At 42.3% G+C, this 21,900-nt stretch overlaps 1 protein-coding gene across 2 annotated transcripts in view; it reads left to right on the top strand.

Moving 5' to 3' along the window:
• Positions 1–21,900, top strand: part of FBXW5 (F-box and WD repeat domain containing 5) — a 113,406-nt gene that overhangs the window by 46,671 nt on the left and 44,835 nt on the right. The gene's annotated exons all lie outside the window — the stretch shown is intronic.

Raw genomic sequence — 21,900 nt, forward strand, 5'->3', positions numbered from 1 at the left:
ACAAAAAGAGGTAACACTCATTATTACAGAAGGTGTAGTACACTCAGTAACAAAGACATCTCTGAAGTGACCACGTTGATGGCTACAAAGAGCTCCCTGCCTCCTGTACTTAATCTGCATCGGAGACAAACATCCTTTCTGAGTAGAAATGCAGACTCAAAAGTGAATGTATATAAGCTAGTGCATATAGTCTGTGCTTGAACCATCCAATAAACCGAGTGAAGTCTTCACCACAATTGCTATAGAAATTTCAGCACGGACACTGTTTTCATTTTTTCTCACTCTCTTTAAGTAAAAATGTAATTACATGATAAATTCCTTATGCGAAAGCACTTGTTCCAAAAGCACCTAAATAAACTCCTGCAAGGCTTGATCTCATCTTTAGTGCATCTCTTCTGCTTTGGTCAGATAGATCAATTTATTTTGGCTATTATAATTCATAAAATGACTTAATTACACAATGAAATACATAATCGGAAAGATAAAAACAAAACAAAATCCAATATTATAGATTAAGTGCGTTAAAATGGATTTCATAATCCATCTTCAATTTCAGTCAAATATCTTGAATTACTGTGCTCTCTCCTTTTTCTGTCCCCCTATCGGGTAAATTAGAAAAGATTCCTGTGTTCCGGATTATGGTCTTATTCTGTTCTATACAACAAATATCTTATGTTGTATGCCTGAATGGCGTTCTCAAATAAAGGATGATGGATATACAATAGCTGAAACGATGTCAGAAGTTAAAACCAAATAGAATTAAAAAATCGGGTCATGAATAATTTATCTGTTTAATTGATTAAACAGTGTTTTAGTGAATATTTTAATCCACCTCATAGTCCATTTAAATTGTTCTTTCTCGAATTGACCCTGCAGAAAACACATACTTTGAAATACCATTGATCTCATTGTATGTAACTTACATGTTTTTAGAGCTTCCTGATATCTAGTGATTGGTACATTTCTCAGGTTTTGAGCCCAGCATATGTTTCTAAATCTGTGATACATTGGACAAAAAAATAAATAAAATAAAATAAATAAATAAGTGAGCCTCAGCTGCTCTACAATGGTGACAAAATGAACCTTGGGTGAAAGCCACTCCCTAGGACTGTTCCTATAGCTTAAGTTCTGTAATGTACATCTGTTTACCAAGTCTGGGGATGACCAGACATCAATAAATTCCAGGAGAGCCTAAAAATATGAACTAAAGTGAGCCATCCTACCGTATCTGTGCCCCACATGCCAAGTACATCTCACAGGGAAGCCTTGTACGGTCCAAATCCTCCATACATTATTATCTGACCCGTAGAGGTCCCAGTTTAGCAACTGATTCTATGGTTCATAGACCCAGAGCTAATAAGTGGTGTGCTAGAGTACCAGAAGCTAATTGCAGTAAATCTTTTAAAAATCAGTTGTCGATCGTCTACAGCATAGAGGTATTGGTGTGACCCCCCCCAATTGTTCAAAACTATAAACAGCTTGTGCTTGTTTTTTGTATACCTCCCGAGCTGGGGAAATCAGCCATTAGCCTTCTTTCAAAATGAGGCCTAGCCCCGGCTCGGTGCATCAGCAATGTGTTGCTTTTGGAGATTTGTTTCTGAAATTTAAAATAAGAACTAAGAGCCTGATTTAGAATGTGGTCGACAAGTACTCTATCACAAATATGGCCAATATCTTGGCCCCCTTATTACAAGTGTATTAGGATAAAATTAAGTTGTATTAAGGTGACCAGGCTAACCATCAAATTTGTGAGGGACTAGCCATCCACCAAACTCTAAATCCGGCCACAAGTCTGTTTCATAAACCTGCTCTAGCAATTAGTTAGTAAGTTAGAATGTATTTTTAAATGTTTTATTCGGGATGTGCGTGATCACATTGTTTTTTAAGGTATTTACTCCCAGTCCATAAATAGAACAGATATCTACAAATTTGTTGATTGCTTTTAATGGCCACTGGAGTGTGTGAAACTTAAACTGTATTGTCAGAAAATAGCATGGTTGCTGTCTTTGAGCCATTGACTATCGGAGCATTGTTGATAAAATGCTTCATATGTGATGCCACAACTGAAGTGATAAAAAGAGCAAATTACAATGGTGGCAGTACACACCCCGTTTGATGCCATAATTCACTGGTAACAATTTTGTTTTCTCACCTGTTTAGCCCCATCTGATTTTTGCAGAGTTGCCAGTGTGCAGTTGAATAATACATTTTAATAATGAACACATACCCACTATAAAGACTCCAACATTAGTTGTCTTAGCGTTTTATCCAAGGAGTTATTATTATTATTATTATTATTATTATTATTATTATTATTTATTTTTGAGCAAGGATGACCCTATACAAAAATGTCTTTTTAAGACGATCTACGTTTTCTCCAGCAGGTGAAACCTAAACAGCTGTATATCGGACCAAATTTCTTTTTAAAACCCGCATTACCAGTATAAAATAAAATGGGCATTCATAATCTATTCTTCTTGTTTCTAACACTAATCAAAGGCTTTCGAGTGCTATTGTTTAGGTTTATAGGGTTAGTTTGGAACGTTGTTTCACAATATTTTTTTTTAAAGATGTTGCGCATCAACGCCCCCCCCCAACCAGGATGTAGGAGTATCTGCCGTTTGCAAGATAGCATTGGCAAGTACTATAACGTAATTTCCCCAGATCAGGGGCTTATTATACAAAACACTTGGGATTTTGTCCAGCCCAGGTGCCCTAGGCTTTGTCAACATGAGTTGTAGTACCACAGAGAATTGAGAAATGGAAGTACCATCACTTTTCTCAAATATGAATCTATAGGCAAGGTAAAATATCTCTGTAGCCAGGGATTACTACTTAGTCCTCACAGTGTCCTACGCATTTTTTAATTGCTGAGCGTTTTTTTTGTTTTTCCTAAGCGCCTGACACAAGGGATGTGAAATGGCATAAATAAGGGCCTCATTCACAAAGAGCCTACGCAGTAGTGGTGGAGGCCCCCCAGTCAAAATGGAGGCACCAAAGTCATGGCAGGGGTTCCTGCAGTGGCAGTGGGGTTTCCTCAGTCCCAACGGGGGTCGGCAGTCACAGCGGGATCTCTGCAGTGGGAAACTGCAGTACAGTGGTCCCGCTACGAGTGCGGGACCCACACCACAACTGCGGGGCCTTCACTGCAAATGCGGAAGCCCTTTGTAAATCAGGCCCAAAACCCTTTGTATGTCTGAATGTTGTAACTAGAGGATGAGCAGCTTCACCAGTTCCTCATTCAGAGAATATTTATTAGGACCAAAGTAAGCAGTAAAATATGGCTCTAAATTCAGTAGGCCGAGTACATAGCACTATAATCATATTGTTGGTCACAACAGATGCCATGTTAAGCCTTCGCCCATTATTACTCACCATAAGCTTGCTTTCCGCAATAGGGTTCTCTAAGTTTCCTGGGCTTTTTATAATCGCTTTTGAGCCTAGCCTAGCGTCTGTACAAGTGATTTATGGTCACTCACTGATTGCTCTATGAGCTCCATATCTATTATCAGATGCCAATCTACATTATTTAATAGTATACAGTCCTTATGTGTATGATGACAAGGCAACTTATGTTTAGTGAGGGAGTGTAGTGCCAGAGTGGCTTGCCAAAAGCAACTTTCATTACATTTTTAGCTGGTGGCAGAGTCTTTCATTAGTTGATGATTTTTATTTATAGGAACGTTGGAAACCACCTTCAATAATAGTACAATTGGAATGGCCAGGTCTTTGTAAACATTTGTCAAACTATTGTCCGAGTCAAGCAATGTTGACAACTCAATATTCATTTTAATACCTCTGTTATAAACATTTGGAATACCCAAAATACAAATGGTTTTAAAAGTTATGATTAAAGCCTGGTGTCTTGGTAATTGAAATTTAGTACTGAGAATTGATAGGTTAAATGTATGTGTCTCCAAACATTTGGTCCCACTGACAGTCTACCTTTTGGATTTGTGGAGGTAGGAATCGTATAACATATTTAACCCTTTCGCTGCCAGGCCTTTTCCCCTTAGGTGCCTGACCTTTTTTTGGCTATTTGGGGCAGTTTGCGCTTAGGCCCTCATTACTTTTTGTCCACATAAGCTAGCCAGACCAAATTTGCTTGCTTTTTTTTTCCCCAACAGCCTAGGGATTCTAGAGGTACCCAGAGTTTGTGAGTTCCCCTGAAGAAGACCAAGAAATTAGCCAAAATACAGCACAAATTTAGTTTTTTCCAAAAAAGGGCTGCAGAAAAGGTTTGTGTTTTTTTTTCCCCTGGAATCAACAAAGGGTTTGGTGTGCTAAAATCACCATCTTCGGAGCTTTCAGGAACAGCAGACTTGAATCAAAAAATCCAATTTTTCAACACAATTTTGGCATTTTACTGGGATATACCCCATTTTCATAATATTTTGTGCTTTCAGCCTCCTTACAGTTAGTTACAGATATGGGTGTGAAACCAATACTGGATGCCAGAAAGCTAAACATTTCTGAAAAGTAGACAAAAGTCTGAATCCAGCAAGGGGTGATTTGTGTAGATCCTTCAAGGTTTTCCTGCAGAAAATAACAGCTGAAATAAAAAAGAATTGAAATTGAGGTGAAAGAAACAACCATTTTTCTCTATGTTTTACTCTGTAACCTTTTCCTGTGATGTCAGATTTTTTAAAGCAATATACTGTTACGTCTGCTGGACTCTTCTGGTTGCGGGGATCTATAGGGCTTGTAGGTTTCTCAAGAACCCTAGGCACTCAGAGCCAGTAAATGGTTTGCACCTTGCAATGGGTTTTCATTCTATACCGGGTATACAGCAATTTATTTGCTGAAATGTAAAGAGTGAAAAATAGGTATCCAGAAAACCTTTGTATTTCCAAAATGGGCACAAGATAAGGTGTTGAGAAGCAGTGGTTATTTACACATCTCTGAATTCTGGGGTGCCCATACTACCATGTGAATTACAGGACATCTTTTTTACACACTGTCTTACATATGGAAGGAAAAGATGTAGAGAAAGACAAGGGGCAATAACACTTGTTTTGCTATTCTGTGTTCCCCCATGTCTCCTGCTAAAAATGCTAACACACTTGCATGGGTAGGCCTAATGCTTGCGACAGGAAACCAAACACGGACACAACATATTTTTCATTGAAATCTGACGTGTTTTTTGCAAAGTGCCTAGCTGTAGATGTTGGCCTCTAGCTCAGCTGGCACCTACGGAAACCTACCAAACAATTTTTGAAAACTAGACACCTAGGGGAATCCAAGATGGGGTGACTTGTGGGGCTCTCACTAGGTTCTGATACCCAGAATCCTTTGCAAACCTCAAAAATGTGTCAAAAAAACACTTTTTTTCTCACATTTCGGTGACAGAAAGTTCTGGAATCCGAGAGGAGCCACAAATTTCCTTTCACCCAGCGTTCCCCCAAGTCTCCCGATTAAAAATGGTACCTCACTTGTGTGGGTAAGACTAGTGCCCGCAAAAGGAAATGCCCCAAAACACTATGTGGACACATCAAAATTATCAAATACTAAAGTACCTGTTTTTGCCGGGGAGGACCTACGTTTTTGGTCCTGGGCTCAGCAGCCATATAGGGAAACTTACCAAACCCAAACATTTCTGAAAACTACCCACCTGAAGGAATCCAGAGAGGTGTTACTTGCTTGGATCCTTCAATGTTTTCTTACCTGAAATCCTCAGCAAACCTCAAATTTAGCAAAAACATCAAATTTTCCCCCCATTTCTGTGTGGAATCACCGCACCGGGACAAATTTCCTACTGCCCAACTTTGCCTTCAGTCTCCTGGTAAAAATGATACCTCACTTGTGTAGGTGGGCCAAGTGCCTGTGACAGGAAAGAGCCAAAAACATGTTGAAATTGAGGGGGAACCAAAGTGGGTCACAAAGGGCAGTTTGAAAAAAAGTGCGGCAGCATTTTTATCGGTATAGATGAGACAATGCTGGGGGCTAGGACATTTGTGGTTTCCTGCAGATTCCGGAAGGTTCCATCACAAAAATTGGGATAAATGTTTGATTTCCAACAAAGTTGAAGATTTGCAGGGCATTGTGGGCAAGAAAATGGTGTGGGGTACATGTGAAGCACACCACCTTGGGCTCACCCAGATCTTTTGTTTTCAGATGTGTCTAGGTCTCATGGATTTTTCTACATGGCAGCATCCCAAAGTCCAAAAAGTGCAACCCTCACAATTCCAAGTGGGATGATTTTGAGAGTTAGCCGAGCTCTCATGGCCCAAATGTAAAACCAAAACCCCAAATAATCAAACGTCCTCTTGCTTGCCGTGGGATAAGATCTTTTAGTGTGCGGAGGGAGAGCTGAAATACTGTTACCCCTTTCAGTTGGGGTGGGGGCATAACCATGCGCATACTGGTTGGTAGCCACCACCACACCTTTTTTTTTGTTTAATTCCCTGGCATCTAGTAGAATTTCAGCGCCCTACCTCCCAGGTCTGGATCGGGGGTAATTGCCACATCTGCCCACTGGTGGGCAGAACAACTTTGGCCCCATTTATTTGGGGTGGGGATATGGCCATACCCCCACCCTCTTATTTTTGAAAAAAATCTTCCCTGGTCTCTGGTGGGCTTTCTGCCCCCAAGGGCTGCCAAAAATAGGCTGATATTCCCCCTAGTAGGGCAGATATGGCCAACAGTAATGTGCCTCCTTGGGGAGCACCCTTGCCCAAGAGGCTGCCTCCCCCCCCCCCCCAAAAAAAAAATACACACATACACACACATACACACATATATCAATCACTCAATCAATCCCTGGTTCCCAACTGGTTTCTGCCCCTCTCGGGGGCATATTGGCCTAAACAAAATAGTCCGATCTTCCCCCAAGGTGAGCAGAAATGGCCTAAAATAAATTCCGCCCCCCTCTAGGGGAGCGACCCTTGCCTTTGGGGTCTCTCCCCATACATAAAAACATAAAGTAAACAAAAAAAATATATATCCCTGGTGTCTAGGGGTTTCTGCCACCCCTGGGGGCAGATCGGCCTAATTATAATAGGCTGATCTGCCCCCAGTGGTGGCAGAAAAGGCCTAAAAATATTTTGCCCCCCAGGTGAGCAGCCCTAGCCCAAGGGGCCGCTTCCCTTATGAGCAAGAATAAAAATTAAAAAATTCCCTGGGGGTGCCGCTCCCCTTATGCGTAAGTATGAAAATAAAAAAAATCCCTGGTGTCTAGTGGGCATTTCTGCTGCCCGATCGCATCGCGATTGGGCTTCAGAAATGCTTGCAGAGACACGAAAGGAAAGGAAAGGCCTTTACATTCATGCATCTGCCTGCCCCCTCCTCCCGAGCGGAAGAGAAATGCTGAGCATTTCTCTTCTGCATCGTGCTGGAAGCATGCTTCCAGCACGATGGGATGTGACCTCTGAGATCAGCACGCGATTGCATGCTGACATCATCAGACGTCACTGGGGAGGAGCAGGGTGTCAGAGTGGGAGGGGAGCGTTTCCCCTTCCATCCCCCACTGGGGGGTGTGGGAGGGAGTCCCACGGGGAGGGCCAGCGCTCCCTCCCTCCGTCGGTCGGGTGCATGACGAGCTGGTCTCGTCCCCGGCACACAGTATCCATGTGCGAGCATGAGACTAGCTCGTACCGGGCACCCTTGGGGTTAATACATAAGTGTTATGGACCATATTTCTTGAAATAAATAGTGTATTTAGATACAAAATCACCCCAATTGGTGTCAGCTGTTCAATTATATAAGCCTAGCTAGATTAAAAGGTAGTGACACGTATTTCGATGTTTCAGAGGAAGTGAATTCATGGATATAATTTGGCATGGATGGAGTGTCATCTCTACAATTTGTGGTGTCCGAACGGGATTCTCCTCATCATGCAATACTCCAATCCACTTGCTCTAGACACTGATACGTATTCTGATGTAATTGCCGTCCTGTCCTAAGCCATCATTTTGTATACAGTCAGCAAATGTAGCAACCACATCTTTCTAAGAGATTGTACAACTGTTCAAGGAGAGCTTGCTTTCAACTGAATGCTTTTACTGAAAGGGGCTGGGAATCTAAATTCCACATTGAAGGTGTCATCAGCCAGGTCTGTTTTCTTCAGATGATGTAGTATACAACCAAACGCTTTGTAGGAAATGGCATTATTACTTGTGCAGGGTGACTAGTCATCTCAAGGAATAATCACAACCCTTGTCAGAATGAACCAACAGTCATCAAATTAACCCGAGTTCAGTGCCCCTGGTAGCTATGGCACAGAGCAGACCATATTGATTTAGGGCAATTTGTAAAGTATTCATGCACCAACAACACAATAATAAAGTAGAAAAGCAAAACAATAAAATACCAAACCAACTTAGAAGCATGAAGTGAAATCTAGTAAACAAAATGAGTCCCAAAATGACAAAAATCCAGTAAAGGGAACCAGAGTTATGAATTTTTTAAGTTGTAAGTAGGAGTAGTACCAAGAAGCCTAATGTGCCAATAATAGTAAACAGTTGCATTACACAGAGACGTGTGTGCAATTTGACACCGACTACGATGGAGCATGAGTCTGATACAGCAACCAGATTTATCCTTGTCATAGATTTTACCTTCTGACTTTAGTCCATTAAGTCCCAATCTCACAAGGGTACAATTCTGAAGCCCCCTAGGGCCCAGAGGAGGCACATAGAGACTTACAGGGTGTCAAAGGAGGGTCAACAGCAAGGTCCAGTAGCCACCAGTCAGCTGGGCAGTTACAGAAAAAGGCTTCTTGTTGCTTGGTGTGCTCTAAAGTGGGTCCCTAGAGAAGGCACATTTATGTCTGTCTCAAACCTCTGGGTGGGAGTGACTCCTGTCCACACCCTAGCCAATGTGATAAAGGTTCCTGGGGCCAACCCTACTCACTTTGGTCACGTTAAACTTGGGCTCTGAGGGATGGAGTGTGGGGAGTGTACTATGATAATCCTAGTATTCTTTCATATCTAACACTAAAATTCAGTTTGGGGCAGTCATGGTAATCACAGAAACCCTAAGCTAGAGATCTGATAGACAAAATGTAGGTTAGTTTGTTTTAACAACAACTCGGTGGATACACAAGAATTGTTTTGGGATCCTGTTTCTCTTCCTACAGGATTTGACAGCCATGCAGGATTTGCCACTGTAATGCCAAACGGCATACTCGCAAGCCCCTTCCTGCATATTATGTCAGGTTCAGAGGAGGGTTTCTACTCCCATTCAGGCCAGGCTATTGTTAGTTCCTTGGAGGCACTTTGCACCTTTTTTTTACCCCTATTCACTGGCTGGCAGAAGTGGAAAGGCAAATGCAAAGTTATCTTCCAGGAACTTCAGGCAAGGGAAAAATAACATCCTAAACGTTATTTTCCCTAATATTTATTAAAAATCCAAGTTCGCAATTGAATTGGATTTTTAATAACCATTGACATATGTGTTTAATTACTTTTGTGATAGCCCCATTCCTAAAATACAGTATTAGGGTTTTAATCTTTACTCTGGCTTTCTACATAGAAAGCTTTTGAGTGCTAGACATTGTAAGGGCCCGATAGGATTAATTTTTCTACATGTCCTAATTTTAAATACATGCACCTTGCCTTGCGGGCTCTAAGACATACACAGGGTGAGAATTTGACCCATCGGAGGGGTTTATTTTGATAGATCAAATCACAGTTTTTAATCTGCCACAATCAGACAACAATGGTAGGCCTGAAGCCATAATGTACACTGTTACTGTAGTGGATGGCACATTTGATGCTGCAGTCCACTGCTGCCATTTAACTTGCAGGACGATTAGATTTTGTACCATAAACCAGGGGTTTATAAGTAAGTTGACCATACCAATTGGGAATATATCGACTCAGTATACATTCAATTTATAACCTTTTAATTTGGGTACCCCACTAATTAAAAATACAAAAGTTGTCCTGTTGGCTGGAATCAATCTTTCCATCAAGAGGTTTGAGTGGAGGGAGTGGTCCACAGACCTCGACAAGACGTTAGTAGGCCTTCTATTCATATGTGATGCAGTCAGATCACCTAATTTCTTAACATTGTTAAAGCAGTTGGGGATATATTAACAGAAGGAGGTTTAAGAGAGTAATAGACATTAAACACTCTTATTAAATCACCCTCATTAACACTGAGAGAGCGGTTTGACCTATTTTCATTGGCTCTGGGTGCCACCTTAATTTGAGTCATAGTTCATTCCCTTTGAAACATCAGCCTCAACGGAGATGAAAAAATGTCTTTTATCACCAAGTCCACGTGTCTCTAGTTTGGAAGTGAGGTTTTATAGCAAAGAGAATATCCTTGAATAGTTGTTTGCACAATTACAGCAACACTCTGATAATTTACTAGACAATGCTGCAAATTTGAGAGGTGAAAAAAATATTTCGGGTGGCTCTCCCAGATTGTGCATCAGAGAAATTGTTAGTGGGTTAAGCATTTTCCAACGCTTCAAAAGGGTTGATGGATGTCCCATTAATCATGACGGGTACATTAGTAATATTAACTAAGTCAGTGTTATTGTCCGTGTTAACCTGATGGATAACTGTAGTGATTACAGTTCTAAATATCATTGGGTTCTTAGGTTGTACCACAGCAAAAGTCTGCTTACTCTGTACTCCAGACCCAAAATAATTCTTAATTGTGTGTAGCAAGTCCATGTGATCCTTTGTTTCCCTTGTGTGTTTCTCTGCTACTTCTGATTTGCGTGAGCCTTTTGGTGTATTGACATCCATTATTGTATCTGTTACTCTAATACCCATAAATCAGCCTTACATTAAAAGTTCCTCTGCAGGTTGGCCACTAAAATCTTTGACAACTAGGTACTTCCATATCAGAGTTGCACTAGTATCTTGACACAGCTGTGCCATTTTTGTAATGCCACAGAGGTTACAGCAGGAACAAAAAATGTTTTGGACTCCTCGGCTACTCCCTGTTCAACTAATCAAATTCAGAATGTAACTGCTGTAAATATTCAGTAACTAGTCCCTTTGACCTCCTTTTACCTTTTTGTTTTTTTGTTAAATCTTGATCTGTCCATGATTTGAAATGAGATGGTATTTTCCATTTTTGAGGCACCTAAACTTATTTTGGCGGCTACCCACCTTCCTTTTTAGGGTCGAGCCTGTTTTGCATGCGCTCGCGCATGCGTATAGCAGTGAGACTCTTCTGTATTTAGAAAAGGGCTCTAAGCCCTGTCAACTTCACGTCAGTGCTTTTTTATTGGTTCGTGGGCTTCCCTAATTAAATCTGCTTGCTTTCATTAGTCGAAGGCACGCATTTGGCATGCCTTTTCCGGTGGCTAGCCCTCCTCGAGCGCAGCGACCAAGTACAGAAAACATGCGAGGCTCGCTGTTTTCCATCGGGCTCGTGGACTTTTTTTTTCTCTAATTTAGAGCGCGATCTCGCTTGGCAGAAGTCGAGCGCTTTACATGCTTGATTTCACTTTTTCGGGTTATGTACATAAATGCACTTTTGCCCGATCGGTGAAAAGTCGGGTTAAGAGTTTACAACGCAATCAGCTCTAACATGAGCAAAACGCGAGACCCGTCGCATTGTAAATGCTTGTTAATTATCCGAGTTATTTTCTCTGTTTTGTTTTGTATCTCCTTCATGTGCTGAAGCCTGCATTGTGCAGGAGGCACACACTGTATTTCGCTGCCTGTGCATGTTTTGCCTTTGTCGCTCGTACTATCATTAAAATGACACTTTATTTCACAAACCTTAGGGTTGACCGCTCCACCGCTAACCCCAGAATCTGTTGATTTAATCTTTTTCTTTCAGAGTTGGGTGGAATCGTGTCAGAGGGCAGTACATAGCCATCAAAGACCTTGTGATGATTACTATACTAAGGCATTCTAATCAGAAAAGTGAAGACAGGCAGACACAGCTCATTGCCCTCTATCATACTGATACAAACGTATGCGTCATGAAGTGGTATAGTATTGGCAACCAGTAGTTCGAAACTGAACAACCTCAAATGTTTCCTAAAAAATCTGAAGTGGCAGCATTTACAGGAAAGCCACTGTCCACTCAGTTGGTAGTAAATATAACCCAGTACCATACAGAAATATATATCAACACCTTACACTTGCTAAATCGGCACTTCCTAGGAATATTCTTGGTAGGTACATTACTTCCTGGTTGTACTGGAAAGCTTGAGGGAAATATTTTCTTCTTATTTGTATTTTGTAGGTAATTGTGAACATGTTGATATTATGCTTCTTCTAGTTCTCTTTCACAAACATGATGGTGGATTGTTGACCTATATGTGTACTGTGTTGGCTACAAGACCTGTTGTCTATTTATAGTGGGCATTGAGCCCACCCACTGCTTACCATTGGATGACATTGTTACCCTGATTTACTTGCTTTTTATTCATCAAGCTGTATGGCCTTTTTTTCCTCTTCTTGTGTTTTTCCTTCTGAGCATGGACGCATTACTTGCACTATATTGTTTTTGGTTTATCACTTCATGCGAATGCAAATGTTTTACAGCTATTTAACTCATGTACTGTTCTATATATATATATGCTTTCCTCATTTAGTAGGGCATTATTTACCCCTTTGAGACTTCTCCCTCCTACGTTCTGAGAATGGTCCACCTGACCCCCATCAACCCCCATCAACCCCCTGCTACCTCTGCCATAGACCACCCTGTTATTTTATTTCTGCATCTGTCTCCTTGAGTTCTGTGAATCCAGACAGGATTTGTGGAGCGCATCCTTACAAAATGTAGGATTCACTAATCTGCTAGTGTAGCTATGAAATGAATGTAATTTTCGTTTTAGGAGTTTGTATCTAAAGGTTCTGTATCCTACGTCCTTTGTTCGGGTCATGGGATACTCTCCTGATCTTTTCAACTCTCCCAAGTTTTTCCCTGAGACTCATTCATGAACAGCTTTGCACCCCATAATGGTAGTGAATGAGAAAATGTCTGCTATATCCAGGCAATCTGATAGTAAGGAACTACTGTCACTTTATGATCTATGAACCCCGCATTGGACAAAAAGAAAGTGTTCTTTCGTCTATTTGTAGCATGTTCACTGTTCTGCAGTAGATTCTTAGTTAATCCTCTGGAGATGTTTTTACCTCAATAGCCCACTGCGCAGTTCTACCCGTGAGCTTTTGGTGCTGTGCACCCTTTATCAATACACTCACTAGTGAGAGAGGATCTCTCTCGCAGTTAATCTGAGGATAAGTTGAACAGAGCACTTTCCACTTTTGGAAAACTATGAGGGCACTTTCTATGCAGTGCGTTAGAGCTTGTAAATCTGTGTAACCAGAATTGTAAAATCTCTGGCTACTGCCTTTATCTACAAGGATGTAAGCCTAAATAATAATCATGCAATAATTATCAAACCTCTTAAAGTATACCCTATGTCGAAATAAAACCAGAATAATTAGTGCATATGCAAAAAAAAAGAAATTGTTTTGGAATTATTTATTAAACATAATATTCTAGTTCATTAGCATTGCTAAATACATTTCCACTTGCTGAAAATACCCTCCGTGCTCTGCTAGAACTCCAAATGATAGTAAACAGTGCAGTCAGTCTGAGCAGTACTTCAAGTTCTTGTTCTTCTGTCACATTAAACTATAACGCACAGTTGTTGTTGCACAGTCATTAAACATTTGAATGTGGCTGTCTCTGGTTCCGACGTTACGTATTACCGTTCATTGAAAGCATAACCAGCATTAAGTATATACATAAATATTTCCGCACAGTTTTTGTGTTGCCAAATATAAGAGCAAGCTTCATTTTTTCTTTTTTTTTTTCTTTATTGCAGTATACACATTGAGACACGTATCCAACCATGTTCTCTTTTCCTCTTTATAAAAATAGCCGATCACTTTCGTAGTGTTAATTGTTAAACCAAGGAGGCTTAACGGGAACTGTTTAATGAATCCTGTTGGTATTTTCCTGTTTTTGTTGTTTTCTTGCTTTATGTCCGGATCGTATTGTCACTGTATATGATGAGCATGGATTTCTGTTCTCGGTCCGGCTTCACTGGTCTTTAAACTTGACAGTTCTCCTTTTGGAAAATCGCTTCTTTGCTACAACTCCAGTATCAGAAACCCTGTTGGCAGCCAGTAAACTGAATGTCTTCGTGGTAAAAGACTTCCTTGGTAACAGATGCATCACATTTCATTTAAAGGTGTCTGATCCCCTGTACCAGCTGTTCCTTTGGTGTTTCCCTGGCAACTTGATTCCATCTTGTGAATTCCATGCTTTTCTAAATGTGCAGTGAGGTTTGGCCACATTTGTTTAAGATTACACTACATTCGTTTCTACTACTATTACACAAGAAAAGTGAAGCCTTCATACTTAAGAATTTCACAGGAAAGAGTGAATTACTAATCATCACACTGATTTATGAGCTCAGCAAGAGGAATCTATCTCAATATATGTATTGAAACAGTCCTAAAATACTGTGTCTAAATCACATTTTTAAAACATAAAAATTCCCTGCTGACTCAGTTGTGGACACTGTGCTTCCTGAAATCTATTTTCCGTGCTAAATAATTGATTGACGCTCAATTTAAAGGTACAGTTACTCGGGTGTTACACAATTTAATTTGTTTATTTCTCAGGTTTGACCCCAATTTTTTTTTTTTCCTGGGGACACTAAGAATGCAGTAGAAACCCCATTCTGGTGCCAGGTGGGTCTATGAAATACCCGAGTTCTCTTTTGAGACAGAAGGCTCTGATTATGCTTTCTTCATTTTATTTTACTCAGCGTCCCGTAGTAAGCTTAAACACTAACCACATCCAAAAGGACATATTTTCTCATGAGACCCATATTAAAGAACAGTTTGCAAATCATATTTATGTAACTTCACATAAGACAATCCACAAGGAAAAGCATAAACTCTTTCTTCACTGCTCAGCAGCCAGTTAAGTGCTTTTCCATGTATATTGCCTAGATGTTAATGGTTAAGTTTAACCTCTGTGGCTGTGATAGTTTAGCCTATGTGCTGCGTGATTGGCATTTTGGCTACTGTTGCACAATTAATACTGTTTGTTTATCTGGTGTGTTTAGTCGACTGTTCTCCATTTTAACCCATTTTATTCCCCAGGATCTGGGTGAGGATCTTTGAGCGAGAGCTGGGCCTACATATTGTATACTGTGCCAGTTATGTTTCACAATTCTCATGTAAGAGGGGGAATTCCATTTGCGAGCATAATATAAGATTTCTGGTCAGCGTTTTGGCCCTTAGGCTGAGGGCCTACTTAGTGCGGGTAGGCAGGTGCTAACACAAACATTTTATCCAAGGGTATCTGAATGATTGGTCGGGACCTCTGAGGAGGCAGACCTATAAATATCTGTGTAACAACATAATATACTTACATGAAAGCCTTTCGTTCTTTCATATTAGTTACCAGGTCACAACCAGTGAATGATTTATCTTTATATATTTTGTTGCTTGTATAAATACAGACTCTGCTCCTGATCAGCTTGGAAGGAGCTTGTAGGGAGGTTATCAGGGGATATATACAGGGATGGCAGCTCTTTCTCCCGCTGGATAAAGAATGTGTAAATGCCATTGATGTGTCTTTGCACAGGGCAATAGCTAATGACCTGGAGCCCCTGGGTAGGCAGCAGTATTTGAACTCCTTGATGGGGGAAGTTGCAGCACTGAGTAAACCTACATAACCTCAGAATGATGATGGCAGCAAGGCGAAGGCCAACCCATCAAACCCTTCCTCTGTTCCCCCATTCTTATTTGAACAGGCCTTTCTGAAAAGGCCGGCGAACACCTAGATGAGGCAAAGACGATCAATGTGAGAAACCCTGATAGGAGACTAACAGTTTCCAAAGCAGGATAACTTCCATAGTTGGGAAGAGTCAGGATCCCAGGAGGAGGACTTGGGAGAGGAGCCTAGTTCCAGCATGCTTTGGTGACCAAAAACAGGTCCCAAATGTCTCAAAATGGAGGATGCTCTTGTTGGAGCACCACAGCTGCCACCAGTTCACATGGTATGCTGGACCAGGAACACATTTACCATCCAGGGTTGGCAGAATGGGCCCCAGCAACAAAAGTAGCATAGTATTTGGGGACCAGGATCAGAATTCTTTGGCTAAGGAGTTCAGAGGCCAATTGACGGCGGAGTGACCCAGACCATTGTTGGATGGTAGAGTAGCATTAACCTGGGAGATAGATGGGAAGATGGGCATGTTCGTAACTAAATTTATAAAGGATACCAAAAAGGCATTGATCTCTCCTGGAAAGTGTGCCATCAAGCTCCTGGACATTGTTGGGCCAATAACCAATATGGTGGAAGAGGCCAGAGAGACTGGCAACCTAATGTCTCTTGATATATTGCCAGGTTGGGCGCAACGTTGAGTATATGTTCCTCTGGAACTGTGCCCTTTCCACTGAGAGAAGGCATATTCTGTCTTAATTAAAGTTGCCACAAAGTTAGGCGAATTAGCTACTACTGAGGCAGGTCCGGAAGTGGATGGAGGTCTCTTCTGGGATCCCTTCATTAAGGGATTAGTTACATTTTGTAACTACATTCTCTTCCCTTGAAAAGTTGAGCAATTAATGAGAAGGGTATTTTGCTGAAAGATTTTTGGCCAAAATGATAGAAGACAGGCTTTGCTTGAACAGTCACCCTTTTTCCCCTAGGCTCCCAGAGAGATCAGATAGGAAGCCATACCAATGGCAGGATCAGGAGAAGTTCAAAGGATTCTTCCCACCAGATGCACCGGCAGAGGGTATGGTGGCAGAGAAGGCTTCAGGGGTTCAACCAGGGCTCCAGGAGGAACCACAGGTAAGGAGTACCCATTATTCCCCACCAAAAGTGAGTGGATGGCGGGGAACGTTCTACCCAAATGCAGGGAGTTAACAAGAGAGTGCTTGGGCATTGCAAACCGTTGCGATTTGCACAGAGTAAAATACCCAATCCAGGGAAGGAAACCAAATCCGCAATAGTTCCTCTTCTCAGAGGAAGATGCAGCCCTTATACATTGGGAGGGAGAAAAACATTAATTTCTGGGAAAGACTGCAGTGGTGCCAACCACTTTATTATCCAAGGGGTTTCTCAGTAATACTTTCTTGGTCAAAAAGAAGGTTTAAAGATATCGACCTATAATAAGTGGCTGGTTTATCACAACTTCAAAATGGAAGGAATGCATCTCCTCAGTGATACTTTACTATCAAACAACTGGATGGTGCGATTTGATCCCAGTTTCTTTTGTGCCCCACCAGAGATTGCTGCAGTTCAGATGTAGACCACAGGCAAAACCTAGCACTTTCCTCCGCTCCATGTTGCTTTACCAAATTGAAGGGGCTGGTCATTGAGCTTCCACGCTCCAAGGGGGCAAGATTAATTGTCTACCCGGATGACATTCTAGTGAGGGGTCAGGGTGTGGTCCAGGTGTGTTAAGATCTCTTCATGACAAGGTTGTTCCTTCAGGATCTCTGGTTTATACTCAACATACAGAAATCTGTGTTTGAACTTACATAGGATATAGTATTCCTAGGATTTGTCATGAACTAGGTACAACAGACATTGAGGTGGCCACAGAAGACGATGGCCCTCATCAGGAAGGAACTGAGGAAGGCAATACTGGTGAAGTACACCTCCCTGAAGTACATGGTCAGGGTAGTGGGCCTTCAAGCATCCTTAATCCAGGTGAATTTCCAGGACCCCTCACTATTGAGCACATCAGAAGTTGAAGGCTGCCCACTTGAGGAAGATCCTTACTAACACAGCTGAGGTTAAGCTGACTCATGAAGCCAAAACAGAATTTAAATAATGGCTCATCATTTGGCGGCCTGGAATGGCAGAGCCATATTTGAATCTGTACTAGACCTGGTGATAGATGCGAGCAGCTCAGTGAGATGCCCAATATGGAGAAGTTACCACAGGCGGCCGGTGGTCGCAGCAGGAGAAATAATTATCCACCAGTTGTCTAGAACCGCTAGACAGATTGTTTGAGTTAAGATGTCTTACAAAGGACAGGGTCTAGTGTGCCATACTTCTGGCAATGTATGCTCGGTCCAATACGTAAATCAGCTGGGAGGTACGAGGTCGAGAGCACTTGCAGAGCTGGCGAAGGAGTTTTGGCATGTCTGCCCAGACAAGGAGATTTCACAGCAGAGTATACCCTGAGGAACATAAACTCGATAGCGGATTGGTCCTTCAGGCAGCTGAAGGATTTCAGCGCTTGGAAAATACTGTAGATCCAAAGGTGTCCCTGAGGATCAGGCACAAATGGGGTGCATATCAGATCTATATACATCATGTCTCCAACAGGCAGCTCGCATGATTTGTCAGTTGGACACCTGACTCCCTGACAACGGATGCACTCTGCAGGGACTGGAGCCAGATCAAGGGATATGTGTTTCCACCTTTCTCAATTATAACAAGACTGATGATAGTGGTTAGGAGGCAGACAGCAACAGTGGTCCTTGTTACAATGGTCTCGAAGATGCATGCCAGATTTCCAGTTCTTCTGGAATTTTCTTCTGATTCTCCAATCCTACTTGCTCAGAGTCCTTATATTCTAAAATGTTCATGGCAGTTCACAGCTGTTGATGCAGGAGGATTCACTCCGACAAATGGTTGGAAGATTATAGGAGACATTGGGAGATCATGGGCCTTTCAGTATGGTCTTTAGAGTTCGTCAAGAAGACTGTACAACCAGGCCGTAAGTCTCACATTGGCATAGATTGTCCATTTGTTCTATGGGATGGAATCTGGAACCCTTTGGAGAGTGGCAAATCTAGTTTATGTCCTGTATTTTCTATCCGAGCTGGTGGAAGATGGACTAGCCTATCGTATTCTTAACACTACTAGATCTGCAATCTGAGTTTGTCATCTATTGTGTAATGGGGTCGCAATGGGGAAACCCTATCTGTTATGTAGGCTCCTTAGAGGAGCAAGATTGTCAGTACTTCCAGTACCCAGGTATTCACACTCGTGGGATGTGAAAATAGTTTAGATTTTTTGAAAGGGATCAATTATCAGGTGTAGCAAAGTGGCAGTATTATGTGTTATGACTGGGGAGTCTTACCATGTAATACTAGAACGTTACCCAAAGAGGACCTCAAGTTCATGCTAGTAAATGTTAGCTCAGTCATCCTGGTAGTGTGGCAAACAGCAGTCAGGCTACTTAGAGGAACATGTGTGAAGTATTTCACAACACCCACATGGATGATGGACGATAAGTAAATGATACGACTCAAAAGAAACTCGACAGCAATTTAGAAAAATTAAGCAGATTTGTATTGTAATTTAGACACCAAATAAACTTTTTATCTTATAGACAACTGAAGTAATGATTTTTTAAAGCTTGGGAAAATAGAGTACTTTTACTGGTGAAATGGCTCACATTGAAGTCAATGGGGAAAATCACAGTGTGCAAGTGGTCACTTGTAGGATGAGCTCTGGGGAGCCCACTTGGAGTTACGGTCTTGCGAGTTCCTAGATGAAGCCTCAGTTAGTTTTTAGTTACCTTTCCCAGGGAGTCTGGGTTCAAAGGTGCCCTGGCTGTCCTTGGAGCTGACAGGATCTGAGGGTGATGTCAGATTGCAGCACTTGGCAAAAACACACTTTGGGGTGGACTCACACTCTACTCTTCGGGAGTAGAGGCCTTTGGGAAGCCAGAACCTCAAATCAACAGTTGGAACTTCGCCACCACGTCTGCCGGCTCCGGGTGCAGAGCTGGCCTTTCAACTGTGAATCACGGGGCTGGTTGTGTCAAAGATACTTTGGTGCTCCTCTCGAAGTCCCCTCCTTCAGGATGCAGGGTCTCAGGATAGGGGTCATTGCCGACGTAGGTATCTATGCTTGGAACTACCCTGGAGGTAGTGATGTCCAAGAAGCCATTAGTTACTGAGCTGACGACAGACTTGGCAGCGGCATAAGTAACTTGCAGTTACTTTGTCAGCCTGGAGGTCATCCGGAATGAGGTAGTGGCTTGAAACTTGGTGGGAGCCTCACTGCCACTCCTAGGGTGCAGGTCTCTGACCATCTTTGGGCTCACTAACGAGGGACCTGACGGGTTGCACTTCTTGTGATGCAGCATGACGATTCTTCTTCAGGTTACAGGTGACTGGTACCAGCAGTCAGGGGAGTCCGTCTTGGCTTCCTGGTGTCCACGGGGGTCCCTCTTTCTGGGACCAACGAGTTTTCACCGCAGGCACACGTCATTCACACAGTTCAAGTAGTAGTCTCCTCTGGGCACTTAAGTGTCCTCTCTTTGCACGGTGGTTGAGTCTTATGTCCTGTTGTCGGTGACCGTGTCTTCTTTGTGCCTCTTCTCAGTTGCAAGTCACAACTGAGTGTCTGGTGTCAGGGGAGCCCCTTGAATCCTAGATTTAGGGGGCATTAAGGGTGTGAGGGACCGTGGCCAATAGACTACTGGTCCCTGTGGCTAGTCCACCCCTGAAGTAACAAACCCACTATTCCTAAGGTTTGCTAAGATGGCAGAACCTTCCCTTGGCTGTACACACCTCCTAGCCCACCATAAAGGTGTGGCTAATCTTTTGGAGGTGTACACCTCCTGAATAGCTAATTTTCCCACTTATCGAGGTAGACAGGGCGAGAAGGGCTTTGTCCTCGAGTGAAGGACAAGGATTTGCACATCCAGGGCGGTGAAAGCCTTTCAGGCTCACCGCCTTGATTACTATCACACTAGCCACCCTGGGAGGGAGCAAGTGTGACCTCTTTCCTGCCCAGACCCTTTGTCTCCGCCTGGGGAAGTGCTGGCACAACCAGCAGGGGGGCATACTCTTATCTGTGGCAGCAGATGGCTCGGGAGAGCCTGCCAAAGCAAGAGAGGCTGGCAACTTGGTGGGCATCCTCTAAGGATGCCTCCAGGGTACATGCTAGTTAATCCTGGGCACAAGAATCATCCTCAGGGTTAAAAAGCATGGTGTTTGAAACTAAACACGGGGGAATTGACCGGGTCATCATGGAGCTGGACATCTGGGGACTGCCCAGGTGCCAGCCCATGTTACCTTTGGATCGCCAGTTACTTGTGGTAGCATTGATATTTATATGCTATCACAGGTTATATATGCTCATGCATACATGTAACACACTGCACCCTATCTCCTGGGCTATAGAGGCCTGTCTTAGGGGTGACTGACTTGTGCAATGGGCAGTAAGGAGGACTCAGCCTGCACTTGGTGAGAGCAGGGTCAAACTCAAGCAGACAAGCTGATAGTGCAGGCTCACATGGCAGCTCTGCAGGCTTTACTTTTACTTCGGTCACACAGGGTGGCAAAATCAATGTGTTGCAGCCGTGCTGAACCCTTTAACACCCCTGCCCTGGGTATCACTGGTACCATTTCCTAGGGACTTACATGAGTGGTAAAGTCCTTGTCAATTGGGTTTAAAACATTGTGGAACTCAGTAAGAGGAGCCATGGCTTGCAAGGCCTTTTCTTTAGGAAGCCATCTGGAAGATATCAATGTGGCTAATTGGCGGTCTGATTCAACTTTTAAAAAAGTTTAACTTCAAGCCAATGGTGGGTGTAGAGTCCTAGATAGTCAGCAAGCTTTGAACTTGCATAATCGAACCCTCCGGTCCTGTCACAGAATGAAAATTTCTTAGCTGATTTCAAGAAAAGATTCAATTCTGTTAAGAACATGGAGGCGAGGGTTTACTCTCCTGAGACTGTTTCTCTTGGACCTCATTCACTCTATGGTAGAAGTATCCTGTAGTATACTGTTTGTGAATTTGTTATTGTTTAAAATTCCTGTTGATTGTTTTTTCCTATTGAAAGTAAATATGTCTTTAGATGTATTTTTCCTATTTTAGGAAAGGAACAATAACGATTATTTATGAGAAGATTGGAATGGAGCAGATTTTCACATGAAGAAAGGAAGTGCTATTCCTAGTGGATTGTTTTATGTGGAGTTAAAGCAATATGATTGGGCAATTGCTCTGTAATATATGACTAATGGGAAAGTTACT

The sequence above is a fragment of the Pleurodeles waltl genome, chromosome 6 (genome assembly GCF_031143425.1).
Source record: "Pleurodeles waltl isolate 20211129_DDA chromosome 6, aPleWal1.hap1.20221129, whole genome shotgun sequence".
In the NCBI taxonomy this organism is placed as follows: domain Eukaryota; kingdom Metazoa; phylum Chordata; class Amphibia; order Caudata; family Salamandridae; genus Pleurodeles; species Pleurodeles waltl.